At 40.1% G+C, this 20,699-nt stretch overlaps 1 protein-coding gene across 4 annotated transcripts in view; it reads right to left on the bottom strand.

Moving 5' to 3' along the window:
• Nucleotides 1-1,447: 1,447 nt before the first annotated feature.
• The window catches only part of LOC126094487 (protein Fe65 homolog), a 262,378-nt gene continuing 243,126 nt past the window's right edge, over nt 1,448-20,699 (bottom strand). For all 4 annotated transcript variants that reach the window (XM_049908884.1, XM_049908885.1, XM_049908886.1 and 1 more), the window contains exon 13: nt 1,448-5,042. The gene's annotated coding sequence lies outside the window, so the exon portion shown is untranslated. The remainder of the gene's footprint in view (nt 5,043-20,699) is intronic.

The raw sequence follows: 20,699 nt of genomic DNA, 5'->3' as shown, positions 1-20,699 counted from the left end.
GCAGTATTACCTGGTGATCTATTTTACTGTTTAAATAAATTACATTTCATTCATATGGTCATTTTCCTAAATGTAAATATGCTTTACAGTTTATCTGAGCAGAGTCCTTTTATGAAGCAGCTGATGAAATCTGAGTCTGTGTTTCATAGAAACAAATTTACGATTAGTGTCTGTTGAGACAAATTATCTTCTGTTGCCACACACATTACAGGATACATCAAATCTATTAAAATTGCAGGAGAGATAGATCAGTGCTGATTTTAAGATGTTGCAAACTGTAGGTGTGGCACATTTAACAGACTTTATTTTATTTGCATTTTCTAAATAGTTTGGGTTTGTGACTTGACAATCTTACATTTGATTTCTCACGAGAAATTAAGTCCAACAGTAGAAAAATTTTCTCTCTTACTACAAATTCTATTAGTTACACCCCCTCCTCCACCCCCTCCCCTCTCTCTCCCTGCCGACTATAATTAATCAGTGTTGTGTATCAGGAATAACAATGCTTTTCTAAATACTCAATAAAAGTGTACACTGGAATGCATAACCACTAATAATTTACACAAAAAGGAAAACATACATTCATGAAATTGTTAAAACTCAACAATGTAAAATCCAGAATGGAATAATGACAGTATTATGAAAAGGATAGTTGCTACTCACCTTATAGCAGAGATGCTGAGGCAGAGATAGGCACAAAAAATTACTGTCAAACAAACGTTTTCAGCCAAATAGACCTTCATCAAAATTGATAGAATACACACACCGAAAGCTTTGTTTGACAGTCTTTTTGTTGTACGTATCTGTGACTCAGCATCTCTGCTGTATGGTTAGTAGTAACTATCCTTTTCATAATATTGTTAAATTGTTGAAATTCCATAGTTTGGTAAGAGGCTGTGGCATTACAGTTCCAGTACTGCATGCTTCAATTTTGTGCTACCATTTGAAAAGAAGTAAAGTTGGTAACCATGTTCAGGTAATAGGGAAGCAACATTTTCTTAATTATAATGGTGACATGAGACTAAAATAAATGGATACCTCAAAAGAAACAACAGGATGACAGCAGTAAGTTCCAATCCAAAACTGCTAATCATTATATGAATACACATATTAACACATCATTTCGAAACAGCCGTACCTGTGTGGATCTGTTACTTCACATTACAGCAGGAAAAACAGTTACCACCCATACCTAAACATATATGAAGCTGTTTGTTATCCTGTTAACTACTATCCTACAAGTAGTGTTGTAACACAAGTATCTAGTATTCATTGCTGGTTATCTTTCAACTGTGTAGGGAAGTACATGGATGAATCTGTAATTTTTTTTTTTTTTTTCAAGTAAATAATTGCAGAAACAATGGGAAGAGTCACTGAAATTTCTTTTTTCATAATCCAAAAAGGGATTTCAAGATAACTGAATTATGTAACTAATGTAACAAGAAACTCTCTTCCAAAATACAGTGTATTCTGATAAAATAAAACAAATAAGGATTGGAGCACCAAGTATAAAACATGTGAAAAATATTCTTACAGGTTGACCGCCTATGAGACTGTACATAATGCAGTACTCTCACATTCACAGACGCAAAACATAAGAAATATTTACCCATGAAGTGTCAAATAAACATTCCAGATTAATAATGTGGCAGTATCATAATTTTAAAAACTGTACCTATTTGTTACTCATATGAAATGAAATCTTGAAACAATTTACAAAGATGACTAAATCTAAAGGAAAATAGTTTACAAACCACACCTCTTAAATATGGTGAGGGCAGTATTTGAAACAAGCATGCAGTAATGTTGTTATCTCTGTAAAGCTGTAAAGTAAACACATTTATAAATATCTCATTTTCTGCTTGCGTCATGAAATGCAAAATCTGTACACTGTATTAAATCCAAAACTGAGGCTAGTTACAGGCCCTTCTCAATAGAAATGGAACAATTTTTCCATCTATATTGATTGGTGTGTCCACCTTTAATAATCTCAGTCTTGTTTATATCTGCTCTTATTACATGAGAAACAGTTTGTTTTCCTTAAATGAATATTAATTAGAAAGCTTACATGATGCTTCAAGCTGCTTTATGCATGTTCTGTTGTTTAACGAAACTACTTTTTTTGTGTTGTAGTAATAAAGTCCCAAGAGTTTACCAGCTTCACAGTAAAAAAAAGTAAGGTGACAATTAACCTTTTATCAAATATTACTTTTGTTCAGAAGCCAGTATGCTAATCATGTCAAAATGCCAGAGCAGGACATTTCTGTTCATTAGGATTAAATGGACTAAGACTTGGAATGTGCAAAATTCTGTCTGACTGCAGAATTCAGCAGTTTTAGCAAACCACTTTCTATGAAAGCATTGACATCACACAATACACAAACATTTTCTAAATCTGATTGCAATACATACATTAATTTTTTAGTTGTCATAGCATTATGTAAAATAAATAACAGTTTTATACACATATTTTTTACTATGAGAAAATGACAATGAGTATAGTAAGTCTTTTACAAAGAATATTAACCATGTCTGATGTAGTGGTCACACTTTAGAAGTCCTTCATAAAGTTCCATCATTATATTACACAAGAGCCAAGCCTGCTGCCCTGGAAAGTATAAAACATAACACAGACAAGGCATGGCAGCCATTCCTATGTGCTTATGCAAATTTTGCATACACTGATATATACATAAAAATTTTGAAAAGTAATAAAAATCAGCAATACTGCCGGATGCAGCAATTACAGAGCAGTATGTAGTGAACAACTGAAATTTGAGCCTATCATTGGATCTTTCTAATACACTGGTCATCTTGTAGAAGTTATTATATGTGTCATTGTGTACCATATTGTCTTTGGGTAATATAAACAGGTCTCTGGGCATGAATAAAGAGCTACCATTGATGTACTTAAACTAAGAACAATCAAAATGAAGTCACCACAGTGTACTTTTAACCTTGCCAAAGATTCATTACTACTGTAACTCACATTCAAGTATGCAAGTTAACAGACGCATTTTTGGCAAAATAAATGGGAGTTCATGAATGCTCTATTTTTTTAAAACAACATGTAGTAAATTCCTATTCATGTGAATATTCTCGAAGATTTTTATTAAGCTGCTTTTAATTGATGTTCGATAAGTAACACTTTCCAACAGTTATGAAATACAGAGATTTGAAACTTCTGAAAGTACTAGATGTGTGTTTGTGTGCAGTATTCTCCACTAGAATGCACAGAATCATTAATCAACTTATTTCAGTCTATAGTCAACTTATATTGTTTTTTGAGAAATAAATTTCTTAATTTGTGCTGTACTTCGTATAGTATGAGGAAGTATAACGTGACATTAATAACAAGATTATAGTATTTTTTATAACACTGCATAATTTCTACTTCTAACTACAATGGTTGCCTGAATACACATAGCATAAAATAAATACTTTATGTAAAAATAGATGTAGGTATCCTGCAGATCATCTCTGAACTAAATTAAATTTTGAAATTAACACATAACACATCATTTTTTAAACTGTTAATTGAAAATGTATATACTAGTCAATGAAATTCATTCAAATAAATGATGAATGATTACAGATCGTAGCAAAGGAATTAAAATGATAAAAATTGTGGGGTTTCTGGTGCAATATTAAACAAAATATTAAATTATTCTCGCGAATTAACTGCTACTTAATCTTTTCTGTCTTTTGATCACACAAAATAATTTTCAATGCCATTAGAAGTTTAAGCTTCATTTTAACACACTCAGTGACATGAAGACACTACTACATTTTTGCAACGTGTTTGTTCCCTGTTACTCCAAGAAAAGCCTCTATGTGTAATTATTTACATGAGAAAGAACTATGTCACACACCAGGCCATTCTACTCGTCCTGCATTCTTATGTAACATTTATATATGTACATACAAACTTTACAAAAGCAGATACATACTCGTCATTTCCAGTCAGCATTTGCAATCACACTTCAGACATTTTAAATTCATGTAATGAAAATATTATGCATGTTGCTGTCTTAACATCTTTACTTGTAATGGTGATAATTGAATTAAAGAATGACTAACAAATTTTTAAATTTGTTCCTAATTAAATTGTACTTTAAAGGAGAAATAGATCAGAACACAAATGTTGCCACAATTCCTTAAGGAAAAATTTAGAAAAAAAGGTGAAAATCAGTGGAAAGAATATGTACCATGTTCTACATATGAATACATCATTTTACTTTGCAATCTCAAATTAATCTATTTTTCATATAAAACTGCCCAAGATCTGTTACAGGTTGGAAAGAAAATGTTGACTGCTTCTTTCTCTGTGCAAGACAGCAATAACTAATTTAAAACTTCCTTAATTTTTTTGAAATAATATTTACACACTTACAAACTAATTTGGTACTATGATTACCATATCAGTGGATACACAAAATTTGCTTTCATATTAAGATGGAATATAAGATTACAACAAATATAGTAAACTTATATACACACATTAATGAATCAGATCTCTAAAAGAAATTAGCTGGATGGAAAGCTGTCTCTCCTGATCTTGGGACCTAAACCTTCATCATTGAATCTGTAAATGGGTTTCCTTCTTATGCAGATGTTCACATCACTGCATTGACACGTCATTCTTTTAAAAAATAGTACAATTTATTTTCAAAACATATATAATTACAGTTCTAAGCTGCAAGTCAGAGAATCAGTACCAATGATATTTCTGAAGAGAGCTTAAGTTTTACACATTCCACTTTCAGATCTCACAAACAATATCAAGTCTCAAACTTGCCGATTACAAATCAAAATGTCATGTCCTTAATCTTGAAGGTAGATATTCCTCTACCATATACACAAACACACACAATGAAGTGTTAGTGCCAGCGATGGGGTAGCCTCCTGGTGTCGAGTGTAGGTGAAAGGAGGGAACGCAAGCTGGCTGAGGGCGGACTGCTGCTGAAGTAGCGAAAAGTCAGGGGTGACTGCAGGTGGCGGTGCCTGATGACCTCACGCTCGGCAGGCAGTGGCCATAGCTCCTGGAAGCACACATACTAGTTTCAAATTGGAGTCTTACTACTGCAAGATAAGTTATGTACTCACTTGACCAAAAGAAAATAAATTATGAACTAAAAAAAAAGTTGTGTGATTATTATTTTGTTTGTTCATTTGTAGGTACGGGGTCTGCAGTCCAAATACATATTACAAACCCTGCCACAGTACAGTAGCACAGCACTGGAGGCGCAACCAGTTGATTAAGTGGAGTATCATGTGGTAATTCATTTTCTGCATTTGAAGGAGTACGATACTGCAACAGTCCGTCCAGAGTTGTTGTAAGTGTACGGCAACAGTGCACCATCATTTTGATGCAGATGCTTCTGGTGTAGTAAAACAAGTTCGAATAATGAAGAATGAAGTAGTAGACCTTTCTCCATGAAGAACCATGACAGGGAATCTCAAGAGAAGTGGGGCCCTGGTGCTTGAACAATTGTGTATCATAATCGACAGAATAGTGTGAGAAGTGAAAATTATACATGGATCAATTTTTAACACCTTGTACACCTCTTCAAAAAGGCTGCCAAACTGATCAAAAAGACTGTCAAACTGAGGCAACAATGGAAATGTTGCTGCTGTGTCAGGCCAATGAGGATGACTTCTTTAGCCACTCACTGACTATGGATGAAGGCTGGGTTAACTACTATGACCCGAGACAAACAACCAAAGCAAGCAGTGGATGCTCCATGCAGAAACAGGCGAAGACGCAACAGTCATCGTGCAACGTGCCACTGAGTATTTTTTGGGAGTACTATGGTCTGATGCTAACTGATTAATCTGAGAAATGGCAAAAATCATGGGAGTTTATTACAGAAATCTCCCGATGAGCTTACATGAAGCTGTCAAGATGAAGAGTCTCGGAAAGCTGTCCAAGGGGACGTCTTTGACCACAATGATGCCCCTGCTGTTTCTGCACTGAACACAGTTATAAATGCTGCTTCTTTGGGCTAACAAATGGTACTTCTGTGGTGTCACCGCCAGACACCATACTTCCTAGGTGGTAGCCTTTAAATCGGCCGCGGTCCGTTTGTATACGTCGGACCCGGATGTCGCCACTATCAGTGATTGCAGACCGAGCGCCGCCACACGGCAGGTCTAGAGAGACTTCCTAGCACTCGCCCCAGCTGTACAGCTGACTTTGCTAGCAATGGTTCACTGACAAATTATGCTCTCATATGCCGAGACGATAGTTAGCATAGCCTTCAGCTACGTCATTTGCTACGACCTAGCAAGGCGCCATTACAGTTACTATTGATGCTGTAAAACATGTACCGTCAAGAGCGATGTTCACCATTTATGGATTAAAGTTAAGTATTCCACAGCTACGTCCTTTTTTTGCTAGTCTCATTTCCTTGACCTGTTCCAGACCTCACGCCAGCCTGCGTGAGCTAAAATGTGTGCCTTTCGGCTTCCTCTCATAGTGGGTTGCCTCTCTTGCCAATCCACCACATTTGGCGATGAGGCCACACTGTGTTCGTAACTATACTGCCCTGATTTACTTGTGTAATGGCTTCGCCACCATCTCCAAATGTACTGTCCGAATTTTATCGCTTACAGAACCAGCAGACGCAGGCCTTACTGGATGCCCTTGGACAGCTCATCCAGGGTCAACGTGCAATGCAAAACGATGCGGCAGCTGCCGCTCCACCGCTCACGCAGCCACAACACGCAGTTGCACCAACTTTTTGTCCTTTTGATGCTGCACTGGAAAGCTGGACGGAGTGGTCACGCCAATTTGGATTCCATCTTGCCGCCTACAGAATTCAAGGTAACGAGCGGCAGCCTTTCTTATTATCGTCCGTCGGTGTGCACACCTACCATGTGATAGTCAAATTATTTCCCCAACACGACGTAGCAACTCTGTCCTACGACGAAATTTTGTCTGCAACCGGCCCGCCGGGTGAGCTGCACGGAACAGTAAACAGTCCTCGCGCACGGCCGCGCCAAAGCCGCCTGGCTCTCAGCCACGTGTACCGCGCCAGCAAGCAAATGCAGTGCTAAAATCATGCCCGCGGTGTGCTACTAGACATTCGCTTGAGAATTGCCCATCACGCCAGGCTATTTGCTTTTTCTGTAATAAAAAAGGACATGTTCAAAGTGTTTGTCAGGAAAAGCTCAGATCGGAAGCTCAAACCCATTCCAGGCCCTTTGCTTCGCGCCGGAATCGGAATCAAACCAAGGATACTCAGGCTCGTGAAACTTCACCTATGGAAATTCATGTAGTTCATTCCACTCCGCCCAGTGCTACTCTCTCTCACAGTGACTGTGTTTGTCCCACAAATAGTGTGCGTCGACATCGCCAGAAATCCCGTCAAGTCGCAAGTGATTCTGTACAAGTGTCAGTTCATGTGGCACGAGACAGTCGCTCTTGTCGTCAGCAGGACAATAAACTTTTTGTGGACTTGGACATTAACGGCAAAGTGATACCATTCCAGCTCGACACCGGGGCTGCAGTTTCACTGATCAATCACGACACTTACAAACAGCGGGCATACCTCCGTTGCGTGCCGCAAATGTTAAGTTAAGTACCTATTTAGGTCACGCGATCCCTGTGTTAAGACAGTGCAGCCTTCTTGCAACATACAAGGGACAAACAAAACTTGTGTCATTTTACGTCCTTCGTTCTTCTTCTGCAGTGAACTTGTTTGGTTTCGATTTATTTCAGTTGTTTCACTTGTCTATAGTAAATCAGGTCCTATCAGTGAACCAGACTGTGCCTTCAGACAGTGTTTCTCGTCTATGTGAAGAATTTGCAGACATTTTTGCACCGGGCCTCGGTTGCGCTAAGAACTATAAATCACATTTGGACCTGAAAGTCAACACGCAACCAAAATTTTTCAGAGCGCGCAATGTTCGCCACACATTGCATGATGAGGTCGAAAAACATTACACGATTTGGAATCACAAGGTGTAATTGAACGTGTGCAGGCTTCTCTCTGGGCATCACCCTTAGTAATTTTGCAAAAACCTTCGGGAAAATTGAGACTTTGTGTGGATTTCAAGGCAACAGTGAATTCACAATTAGTGACTGCAACTTTTCCTTTACCCCGCCTGGAAGATCTTTTTGACAAACTGTGCCCAGGTAAATATTTTTCAAAGTTGGACCTAGCAGATGCGTACTTGCAAATACCGGTGGACGAAGAATCCCAGCGCGTTTTGGTGGTTAACACGCATCTTGGTTTGTATCGATTCAAACGACTGCCATTCGGGTGTGCATCCGCCCCTGCATTGTTTCAGCAATATCTACAAACTGTTTGTGCGTCGGTACCTACTGCAGCAGACTATCTGGACGATATTGTGATCTCCAGAAAGACAGAAGAAGAACATTTAGCCAATCTCAGAACATTATTTCAGGTCTTGCAACAAAATGGTCTTCGCTTGCGGAAGGACAAATGTGTGTTTTTTGCTCGTGACTTACCCTATCTGGGACATGTACTCAATGCCCCAGGCATACATCCCAGTCCAGAGCACCTCCGTGCCATACAAGACTTGCCTTCGCCGCAGAATTTGAAGCAGCTACAGAGTGTGCTGGGAAAAATAAATTACTATAACAGATATGTGCCACATGCCTCTTCCATTTCAGCTCCGTTTCATCGCTGGCACCGTAAAGGTGTTCCGTTCGTATGGACGACAGAATGCGAACGCGCCTTTCGCCAGTTGAAATCGGCGTTGCTTTCCAATACTTGCCTTATGCCATTCGATCCCTGGATGTCCCTTTTGTTTATGGTGGATGCATCGGATTTCGGGATCGGTGCTGTGCTTGCGCACAAAGATGGTTCACACGATCGCCCTATTGCCTTTGCGTCCAAATTGCTCTCGTCTGTGCAAAGAAATTATTCACAGATCGAGAAAGAAGCATTGGCTCTCGTATTTGGTGTTACAAAGTTTCATGATTTCTTGTATGGTCGTCACTTTACCATCATCACAGACCACAAACCTTTGACATTGCTTTTTCATCCGACCAAGCCTGTACCTCCACGTACAGCGCAGAAATTCATTCGCTGGTCAATTTTCCTCTCGCAGTACCGCTACGATACCTTGTATCAGTCCACTGCTAAGCACGGAAACGCCGATGCGTTGTCCCATTTGCCTGTTGCTGAGGATAGAGCATTCGATTCCTCCGAACTTGCTTGCATGTTCATTGATTCGGAAACCGATGACGTGGTCGAATCGTTTCCGATTGATTTTCATCGTGTAGCTACAGCCACAGCTGCCGACCCTGTCCTTGCTACCATACTGCGTTTCGTTGCTACTCAATGGCCCTTGTCAAAGTCACGGATCGGGGATCATTTGGTTCGCCGATTTTTTGCTCACAAGGAGAGACTTTTTGTACAACGTGGTGTTTTGCTGTTGCTTTCTGATAATGATCAGTCCAGGGTCGTGGTCACACGTTCGTTACAGTCCTCTGTCTTACAGCTTCTCCACCAAGGACATTGGGGTATAGTCAGAACGAAACAACTTGCTCGTCAGCTCTGTACTTGGTTCGGAATCAATGCCGCGATTACGAATATGTGCTCTTCTTGTATGGTGTGTGCCGAACAACAGTCAGCACCACCGCGGAAATTCTTTGCATGGCCAAAAGCCACTTCCCCTTGGCAACGCTTACACATCAATTTTGCTGGTCCATTCTGGAATGCTCGATGGTTGGTTGTGGTAGATTCATTCAGTACTTTTCCTTTTGTTGTTCGGATGTCTTCCATGACGTCATCTGCCACCAGCCAAGCATTATCCGCTATCTTTTGCATTGAAGGTCTTCCACAGACTATTGTTTCTGACAATGACCCACAATTCATGTCCGCCGAATTTCAGTCATTCTGCAAGGCCAATGGTATTAAACATCTGACGTCCACGCCGTTTTCGCCACAGTCCAACGGTGCCGCTGAACAATTGGTCGGGACTTTCAAGTCACAGATGTTGAAGTTGAAAGAGTCGCATTCTCGGGAGGACGTGTTATTGCTCTTTTTGTCCTCGTATCGCTCTCAGCCCAGATATGGTCGCTCGTCGGCTGAGTTGCTTCACGGTCGCCCTCATCGCACCTTGATGTCTTTGCTACATCCGCCGCATCAGGTTCCTGTGCAGCGGCAGACACCTGCTTTTGCCCCAGGCGATCTTGTCTACTACCGCAACTATAGAGGTTCATGGCATTGGCTTGAAGGGCACATTCTTCGCTGCCTCGGGCGCGCTATGTATCTGGTTTTGGGGGCCTCTGGTGAGGTGCGTCGGCATCTCAATCAGCTGCGCCTCTGTCATTGCACGGGATCTGCCGCTCCCCGTCTGCTTTCAGCGACAGTGCTGTCCGGTCAGCGCCCTGGGGACCCATCTACTGGCTTGCCTCAGCCCCAGGTATTACCGACGCTGCCTTCCATTTTGCCCCATGGTGACGCGCCGCCGCCACCACCGCCACCGCCGCCTGTGTTCCCGCCGGCGACGCCCACAGTGGACGCGTCGCTGCAACCGCCAAGCACCTCCCTGGGTCACGAGCCGCCGATCGCTTCCCGTGACCAGTTGTCCTCTGACATGGAACTCTTGCCCGCTCCGGACCATATGTCGTCTTCGTCCGTCGGGTGCCCCGGCCCGATGGAGGCCCCTCCTGTCTCTCTATGGGCGCATACACCGCATGTTGGCGTGCACCCTGAAGCAAGTTTTCAGGCGTTTCCTAGCTCCCCTTGGTCCAAATAGCAGGGCCGATTTGCGGGGGAGGAATGTGGTGTCACCGCCAGACACCACACTTGCTCGGTGGTAGCCTTTAAATCGGCCGTGGTCCGTTAGTATACACCGGACCCGCATGTCGCCACTATCAGTGATTGCAGACCGAGCGCCGCCACACGGCAGGTCTAGAGAGACTTCCTAGCACTCGCCCCAGCTGTACAGCTGACTTTGCTAGCGATGGTTCACTGACAAATTACGCTCTCATTTGCCGAGACGATAGTTAGCATAGCCTTCAGCTACATCATTTGCTACGACCTAGCAAGGCGCCATTACCAGTTACTATTGATGCTGTAAAACTTGTACCATCAAGAGCGATGTTCACCATTTATGGATTAAAGTTAAGTATTCCACAGCTACGTTAATTTTTTGCTAGTCTCATTTCCTTGACCTGTTCCAGACCTCATGCCAGCCTGCGTGAGCTAAAATGCGTGCCTTTCGGCTTCCTCTCATAGTGGGTTGGCTCTCTTGCCAATCCACAACAATTTCATTCCCCTATTCTCCTGACATAGCACCCAGTGACATTTTTGACAACTATTGGATGCAGAAACCATTGTGTGGCAGGCTTTTGCAAATGACGAGGAGTAAATTTTCCAGGTGGAAAGTTTCCTGAAAAGTCCAAATGAAGACTTCTACAGCCATCATTTGGCAAGTTATCCACTGCTGGGAAAAACATGTTATGACTAAGACCATCACCTAGTTCCATGGATTCAGCTGGATTTTTCTAGGTCTTAATTAAAACTTCATGACTAATCCTTATATATGAGGGTTTCACAAATGCCGACAAGCTGCACTAGCTGTAGTAGTGCCAATGTTTACTAAGGTAGATTGATACAAGCACTCCTCAGAGCTGTAAGATGGCAAATGCTGTGGATTTGTGCAGCGAGAGCACAGCATTTATTCAGTCTCAAGTACAGAAGCACATAGGAAGTATGGAGGGTAATTATGACAGACAAAGGTGAAGTTCATGGGTTTTCAACAGTATACACAAGTGGTGGGAAATAATCTATGGCAACATGAATGCAAAGGAACACTGATGATGTATCTGATCTGTACTCTTTATTTGGGCCTTCAGTGCTGCCTACACTACAACTCCAGAGTGGTTTTGTCATCAAAATAAAGCAAGAGTCAACAGAATACACAAATATGCAAACTAAGATAGGCTATGCCTAACTTTGGTAAAAAGTACCCTCCCCTATAAATAACTTTGAGCATACAATGCTGATATAGATTTATATGAGAGTACCAAAAGAATAAGGTATTGAAGACTGACTCAAGTTATTACAAATGGAAGCTAAAGATTCCAATTCTGTGAGAAATTTGTGTTGGATGATGGTGTCATTAACACAAACTTCAAGTCAATTCAAAAATATGCAGTGGTAATATCCTAAAAGTCCTCAGTCCAGGTGGTTCACAGAGTGCTGGTTGCAAGCAAGTAGATGGGCACCATCCTTTTGAACACTTCAAGCAGATGTAAAGGCTGTTAGAGGTACCAAAGTTTGTGTCCAGACACTTGTGCATGAGACAGGAACTGAAACTGAGGGTAGCAAAGCAAAAGCAGAAATATTTAACTCTGTTTTTAAATGTTCCTTCACAAAGTAAAATTCCAGAGGTACTGCACCAATTTAATTTTTGCACTACTGCAAAGATCAGTGACACAGATATTAGTACCACTGGCATTAAGAAATAGTTGTAATTTCTATACTGAACATAGCTCCAGTATTTAATGCAGATCCTATAAAATTTTATACCAATTTGTGGCTGAATTAGCCCCTCTTTTAAACGTAATCTACTCTAGGTCCCTGAAAATGTACGTTGCTCAGTAACTGGAAGAAAACACAGGTCAGGCTTGACTCCAAGAAAAGTATCAGGAGTGATCCACAAAACTACACCTGTATCTCTACTCTGCAAACCACCATGAGGCACATAGCAGAGGGTACATCCCACTGTACTAGTTATGAAGGTTTCTTTCTGTTCCCTTCACGTGTGAAGTGTGAAAGAACAACTGTTTTAATGACTCTGTATGGGCAGTAATTATTTTAATCTCATCTTCACGATCCCTATGCGAGGGGGACATAGTAGGTTCTTGCACTACTGCAAAGATCAGTGACACAGATATTAGTACCTCTGGCATTGAGAAACAGTTGTAATTTCTAAACTGAACATAGCTACATCGACATCTACATCTACATTTATACTCCGCAAGCCACCCAACGGTGTGTGGCGGAGGGCACTTTACGTGCCACTGTCATTACCTCCCTTTCCTGTTCCAGTCGCGTATGGTTCGCGGGAAGAACGACTGTCTGAAAGCCTCTGTGCGCGCTCTAATCTCTCTAATTTTACATTCGTGATCTCCTCGGGAGGTATAAGTAGGGGGAAGCAATATATTCGATACCTCATCCAGAAACGCACCCTCTCGAAACCTGGCGAGCAAGCTACACCGCGATGCAGAGCGCCTCTCTTGCAGAGTCTGCCACTTGAGTTTGTTAAACATCTCCGTAACGCTATCACGGTTACCAAATAACCCTGTGACGAAATGCGCCGCTCTTCTTTGGATCTTCTCTATCTCCTCCGTCAATCCGATCTGGTGCGGATCCCACACTGATGAGCAATACTCAAGTATAGGTCGAACGAGTGTTTTGTAAGCCACCTCCTTTGTTGATGGACTACATTTTCTAAGGACTCTCCCAATGAATCTCAACCTGGTACCCGCCTTACCAACAATTAATTTTATATGATCATTCCACTTCAAATCATTCCGCACGCATACTCCCAGATATTTTACAGAAGTAACTGCTACCAGTGTTTGTTCCGCTAGCATATAATCGTACAATAAAGGATCCTTCTTTCTATGTATTCTCAATACATTACATTTGTCTATGTTAAGGGTCAGTTGCCACTCCCTGCACCATGTGCCTATCCGCTGCAGATCTTCCTGCATTTCGCTACAATTTTCTAATGCTGCAACTTCTCTGTATACTACAGCATCATCCGCGAAAAGCCGCATGGAACTTCCGACACTATCTACTAGATCATTTATATATATTGTGAAAAGAAATGGTCCCATAACACTCCCCTGTGGCACGCCAGAGGTTACTTTAACGTCTGTAGACGTCTCTCCGTTGATAACAACATGCTGTGTTCTGTTTGCTAAAAATTCTTCAATCCAGCCACACAGCTGGTCTGATATTCCGTAGGCTCTTACTTTGTTTATCAGGCGACAGTGCGGAACTGTATCGAACGCCTTCTGGAAGTCAAGAAAAATAGCATCTACCTGGGAGCCTGTATCTAATATTTTCTGGGTCTCATGAACAAATAGAGCGAGTTGGGTCTCACACGATCGCTGTTTCCGGAATCCATGTTGATTCCTACATAGTAGATTTTGAGTTTCCAAAAACGACATGATACTCGAGCAAAAAACATGTTCTAAAATTCTACAACAGATCGATGTCAGAGATATAGGTCTATAGTTTTGCACATCTGCTCGACGACCCTTCTTGAAGACTGGGACTACCTGTGCTCTTTTCCAATCATTTGGAACCTTCCATTCCTCTAGAGACTTGCGGTACACGGCTGTTAGAAGGGGGGCAAGTTCTTTCGCGTACTCTGTGTAGAATCGAATTGGTATCCCGTCAGGTCCAGTGGACTTCCCTCTGTTGAGTGATTCCAGTTGCTTTTCTATTCCTTGGACACTTATTTCGATGTCAGCCATTTTTTCGTTTGTGCGAGGATTTAGAGAAGGAACTGCAGTGCGGTCTTCCTCTGTGAAACAGCTTTGGAAAAAGGTGTTTAGTATTTCAGCTTTACGCTTGTCATCCTCTGTTTCAATGCCATCATCATCCCGGAGTGTCTGGACATGCTGTTTCGAGCCACTTACTGATTTAACGTAAGACCAGAACTTCCTAGGATTTTCTGTCAAGTCGGTACCTAGTATTTTACTTTCGAATTCACTAAACGCTTCACGCATAGCCCTCCTTACGCTAGCTTTGACATCGTTTAGCTTCTGTTTGTCTGAGAAGTTTTGGCTGCGTTTAAATTTGGAGTGAAGCTCTCTTTGCTTTCGCAGTAATTTCCTAACCGGTATTTAATGCAGTTCCTATCAAATTTTATACCAATTTGTGGCTGAATTAGCCCCTCTTTCAAACATAATCTACTCTAGGTCCCTAAAAATGTACGTTGCCCAGTAACTGGAAGAAAACACAGGTCAGGCCCGACTCCAAGAAAAGTATCAGGAGTGATCCACAAAACTACATCTTTATCTCTACTCTGCAAACCACCAAGAGGCGCATAGCAGAGGGTACATCCCACTGTACTAGTTATGAAGGTTTCTTTCTGTTCCCTTCACATGTGAAGTGTGAAAGAACGACTGTTTTAATGGCTCTGTATGTGCAGTAATTATTTTAATCTTATCTTCACGATCCCTATGTGAGGGGGACATAGTAGGTTGTAGTATATTCTGAGAATAATTATTTAAAGCTGGTTCTTGAAACTTAGTTAATAGACTTTCTTGGGATAGTTTATGACTATCTCCAAGATTTTTCAAGTTCAGTTGCCTCAGTATTTCTGTGATACTCTCCCACTGATTAAACAACCCTGTAACCATTCATGCTGTCCTTCTCTGTATATGTCCAATATACCCTGGTATGGGCACCACATAATTGAGCAATATTCTAGGACCAGTCACACAAGTGATTTGCAAGCAATTTCTTTTGTAGACTGAATGTACATCCCCAGTATTCTATCAATAAACTGAAGTCAACCATCTGCTTTAACCATGACTGAAGCAACATCTCCATTCCATTTCATATCCCTACAATGTGTTACACTCAGGTATTTGTATGAGTGGGCTGATTGCAACAGTGACTGATTGATATTATAGTCATAGGATATTATGATTTTTCTTTTTCATTTTGTGAAGTGCAAAATTTTATGTTTCTAAACATTTAAAGCAAGTTGCCAATCTCTCTCTGCACCACTCTGGAACCTTATCACAATCTGACTAAATAATGCAGCCTCTTTCAGAAGTACCTCATTATAGATAACTGCAAAAAACATCATTTGCAGATCTGTATCTGACGATGGCTCTCCATCCAAGATAACATGGTGCATTCTCACTACCAAAAAGTCCTCAATCCAGTCACAAATTTCCCCTGATACCCATATGATTGCACTTTTGACAGCAAGCATAAGTGTGGGGATCCAAAGCTGCTACCCAATATCCTGGACATCTGTTTGCTGTAGAATCACAGAACATATTCAGAGCTCAAACATAATATGGTACCAAAAATAATATGGTATCTCAGACAGAATGCCCCCATACCAAAAAATATGGATTCTGAAGACACTGACCATATGAAACCCAATTTTCACATTTCTCACATGACGTCCTGCAAGCCATGGATCAAGACAGTCACGTAATGCAGTATTTCTCAATTACTAAAAAGAATTTGACTCGGTACCACACCTATGCTTATTATCGAAAGTACAATTATATGGGGTATCAAATGAAATTTGTGACTGGATTGCAGATTCCTTCATAGGAGGGATCCAGTACATAATCTTGGATGGAGGGTCATCGACAGATATAGAAGTAACTTTAGATGTGCTGTAGAGAAGTGTACTGGGATTATTAATAGTATTTTTTGAATTTTTGCAGATCTGTATCTGACGATGGCTCTCCATCCAAGATAACATGGTGCATTCTCACTACCAAAAAGTCCTCAATTCAGTCACAAATTTCCCCTGAATAAAGCTGCCTATATTCAGTCAGATCTTGATAAAATTTAGAAGTGGTGCACAGACTGACAACTTGCTTTAAATATTCACAAATATACATTTATGTGCTCCTCATAATGAAAAAAATGCAGTATCCTATGACTAAAGTCAATGAGTCACAAATGGAATCAATCAATTCACCTCATACAAATACGTGGGTGTAATAGTTTGTAGGTGATACAAAATAGAACAATCACAAAGGCTCAATCATAAGTAACACAGGCGGTAGATTTCTGTTCACTTGTAGAATATTAGAAGAACGCACTCAGTCTACAAAGGAGATTGCTTACAAAACTCTTGTGCAATCCCTCCTAGGATATTTTAGGATATTGCTACATCAGATGTTGAATGTATAAAAAAAATAGAATAAGGCAGCACAAACGGTCATAACTTAGTTTGACACATAGGAGATTGTCACAAAGGTGCTGAAGAACCTGAACTGACAGACACTTGAAGACAAATGCAGACTATCTCAAGGAAGACTACTCACAAAGTTTCAAGAACCAGATTTAAATAATGAAACTCAGAATATACTACAATCCCCTATCTATTACTTCCACCGGAATCACAAGGATCAGACTAGATTAGTTACAGCACACATACACAGAGGTGTACAAACAGTGGTTTTTCCTGCAGCCCATGAATGAAACAAGAAGAATTCCTAATAATTGGTACAATGGAAAATACTTACTGCATGGAATTTATGGTAGTTTGCAGAGTGTGTATGTGGATGTGGACGTTGGTTATTGCTGTAGTGTGTGTTGCAAAGTATAGTCAGTAACAGGTTTAGCTTGTATGTGTGTGTGTGGGAGAGGAGGGGGGGGGGATCAATATGAAGTCGAAGTTCATTAAATTTATTTCTGTGAATAACTTTATTACATTGCTATAGCCACCAGATGTTCAAAAAATTAAAAAAAGTAGCAAATGTGTGCAACTATGGTGACAATGTAGATATAAATATAGTGCAGCTAGAGAAAAAAAGGCTTTTTCAGTATTCTGACACAAGGTATTGTCTATAATGTGTCATAGATAAACAATACAAGGAAAAGTTAGGTTGCTTGAGTTGCAGACTGGCAGAAGAAAAAGACACATTATATTTCAGTGAAAGCCTCCATCAGATAAGGAAACACCCACACATTCATTAAACACAAGCAAGCAACACCACTTGCACACGTGACTGGCGTCTCCAGCAGCTTGGATCAGAATGTGTTTCCTTTTCTGACAAAAGCATTGGCAGAAAGTTAATGCGTAACTGTCCTTTCATTTTGCCTTTCTGTAACTCAGTGTGTCATCTTTACAGTGAGTAGCAATCTATTTTTTCCGTGAATGTTTGATGTTTAACCTGGAGTTTCCATTATGTGATGTACATGAAAAGAGCTATGTCAAAAATACGATCTACAATAACTGCTACTTGTAACTCTGTAACCCTGTATGATAGATCATGTCTGACAACTGCAGATAATCTTAAAGAATGACTATAAATATTACTCATAATATAGCTGAGCAAACATGTTTTTCATTTTGCTTGAATATCATAAAAGTAATAGCACATGATGAAAAGATGTAAATAGAGTGTGGTGGTGACTGGCATGATACAAAACTCATCAACAATAAAAATGTTTTGTTTGAAAATAACACAGAATACATCATCCACAAAATTACAAAATTTTTGTATTTTTTTACTACACAATTAAAAATTTTTATGTATGTTATTGTGTCTATATTCACACACTACTGAGTTATTTGAATCATGGAAAGAAGACCACATTGATTATGGATGTTGTAAGATGGAACAATTTGCTCAATTAAGTGTTCCAAAGATCATGTTTATGATAATAATCACACATCTTAATTTTTACAAAAAGCCACACCCATAATTACAATTTAGTTCAGGTAGTCTGCTGGTCATTTAAAGATAAGTGAAGAGTACTGTCCCTTCACAATGAATCTCAATATATGTGGCTAGCTTGGAACTAAAGCAGTTTGTGCAGAATTTTGAGCAAAATCCATTTGTCACGCCATTAAGGCCTAAAGATTAGAAAGTGCTAAAGTCTGCCACTGAAGTAATTACCAAGACTGTATAATAAAATTATCCTGTATAATTCTTTTACTGTACTTATTTGCACAGCTTGCCACACTCACACAAGATCGTAAATTTGTAAGTTTTTAATATCTTAAATTTTTAGATACCAGTTTAGAAATCACATGAGATTTTTAGACAATTCCTGTGTGATTTTTACAATATGAAGCATATTTTTTTCTTATTTGTCTTTCATAAAGACTTAAAAAAATGAACATAGGTGGAATGTTTCACAATATGAAACTAGAAAGGCTGTGAGAAGTCAACCAGACCACATTGTGATAGGTAATGCATAAGAATAGGATGAAATGCACACAAAGATAGAAACGCTAAAAATAAACAACATTTGAACTCAGGAAGTCACAAGTGAAAGATCTGATACACATTAAAAAAAAAAAAGTTGTAATAGACTAAAATAGGGGCAATATGTGCAGAATAAACAGCCAAGGTAAGAAAAATGAACACTGGCTTCAGCAGAATAAACAAAGGCACAACACACTACAGTTATTTGAGGGATGTTGTTGTTGTTGTTGTCACTGTTGTTGTAGTCTTCAGTCTGAAGACTGCTTGCAGCTCTCCACACTCGCCTATGATATGCAAGCCTCTTCATGTCCGAATGCACAATGCAACCTACATCTGTTTGTACCTGTTTGCTGCTTGCTTCATCCCTCAGTCTCCCTCTACAATTTTTATCCCTCCCCCTCCCCCTCTCCAACTTCCCTCCAATTACAAACTGACAACTCCTTGATGCCTCATAAAATGTTGTTTCAACTGATCCCTTCTTTTAATCAAATTGTGCCACAAATTTCTCTTCTTCTCAGTTTGATTCAGTACCTCCTCATTAGGTATGCAACCTGCCCATGTAATCTTCAACAGTCTGCTATAGCACCATACTTCAAAAGCTTATATTCTCTTCTTGACTATACTGTTTATTGTCCACATTTGACTTCCTTACAAGAAGGCTATGCTCAGAAAATACTTTCAGAAAGGTTGTTGTTGTTGTTGTTGTGGTCTTCAGTCCTGAGACTGGTTTGATGCAGCTCTCCATGCTACTCTATCCTGTGCAAGCTTCTTCATCTCCCAGTACCTACTGCAAACTACATCCTTCTGAATCTACTTAGTGTATTCATCTCTTGGTCTCCCTCTACGATTTTTACCCTCCATGCTGCCCTCCAATACTAAATTGATGATCCCTTGATGCCTCAGAACATCTTATATCCTCCTTTCAAGACACTGTCCATTCCATTCAACTGCTCTTCCAAGTCCATTGCTGTCTCTGACAGAATTACAATGTCATCGGCAAACCTCAAAGTTTTTATTTCTTCTCCATGGATTTTAATACCTACTCCAAATTTTTCTTTTGTTTCCTTTACTGCTTGCTCAATATACAGATTGAATAACATCGGGGAGAGGCTACAACCCTGTCTTACTCCCTTCCCAACCACTGCTTCCCTTTCATGCCCCTCGACTCTTATAACTGCCATCTGGTTTTTGTACAAATTGTAAATAGCCTTTCGCTCCCTGTATTTTACCCCTGCCACCTTTAGAATTTGAAAGAGAGTATTCCAGTCAACATTGTCAAAACCTTTCTCTAAGTCTACAAATGCTAGAAACGTAGGTTTGCCTTTCCTTAATCTTTCTTCTAAGATAAGTCGTAAGGTCAGTATTGCCTCACGTGTTCCAGTATTTCTACAGAATCCAAACTGATCTTCCCCGAGGTCAGCTTCTACTAGTTTTTCCATTCATCTGTAAAGAATTCGTGTTAGTATTTTGCAGCTGTGGCTTATTAAACTGATTGTTCGGTAATTTTCACATCTGTCAACACCTGCTTTCTTTGGGATTGGAATTATTATATTCTTCTTGAAGTCTGAGGGTATTTCACCTGTCTTAGTATTTTGCAGCTGTGGCTTATTAAACTGATTGTTCGGTAATTTTCACATCTGTCAACACCTGCTTTCTTTGGGATTGGAATTATTATATTCTTCTTGAAGTCTGAGGGTATTTCACCTGTCTCAGAAAGGTCTTGCTAACAAATAACGGGTTTCCCTCCTATGGCTCATTACCCTTTTCAAGCGAAGCC

Source organism: Schistocerca cancellata, chromosome 8 (assembly GCF_023864275.1).
Source record: "Schistocerca cancellata isolate TAMUIC-IGC-003103 chromosome 8, iqSchCanc2.1, whole genome shotgun sequence".
Taxonomy (NCBI): Eukaryota; Metazoa; Arthropoda; class Insecta; order Orthoptera; family Acrididae; genus Schistocerca; species Schistocerca cancellata.
This window is presented reverse-complemented; position numbering and strand designations above follow the sequence as displayed.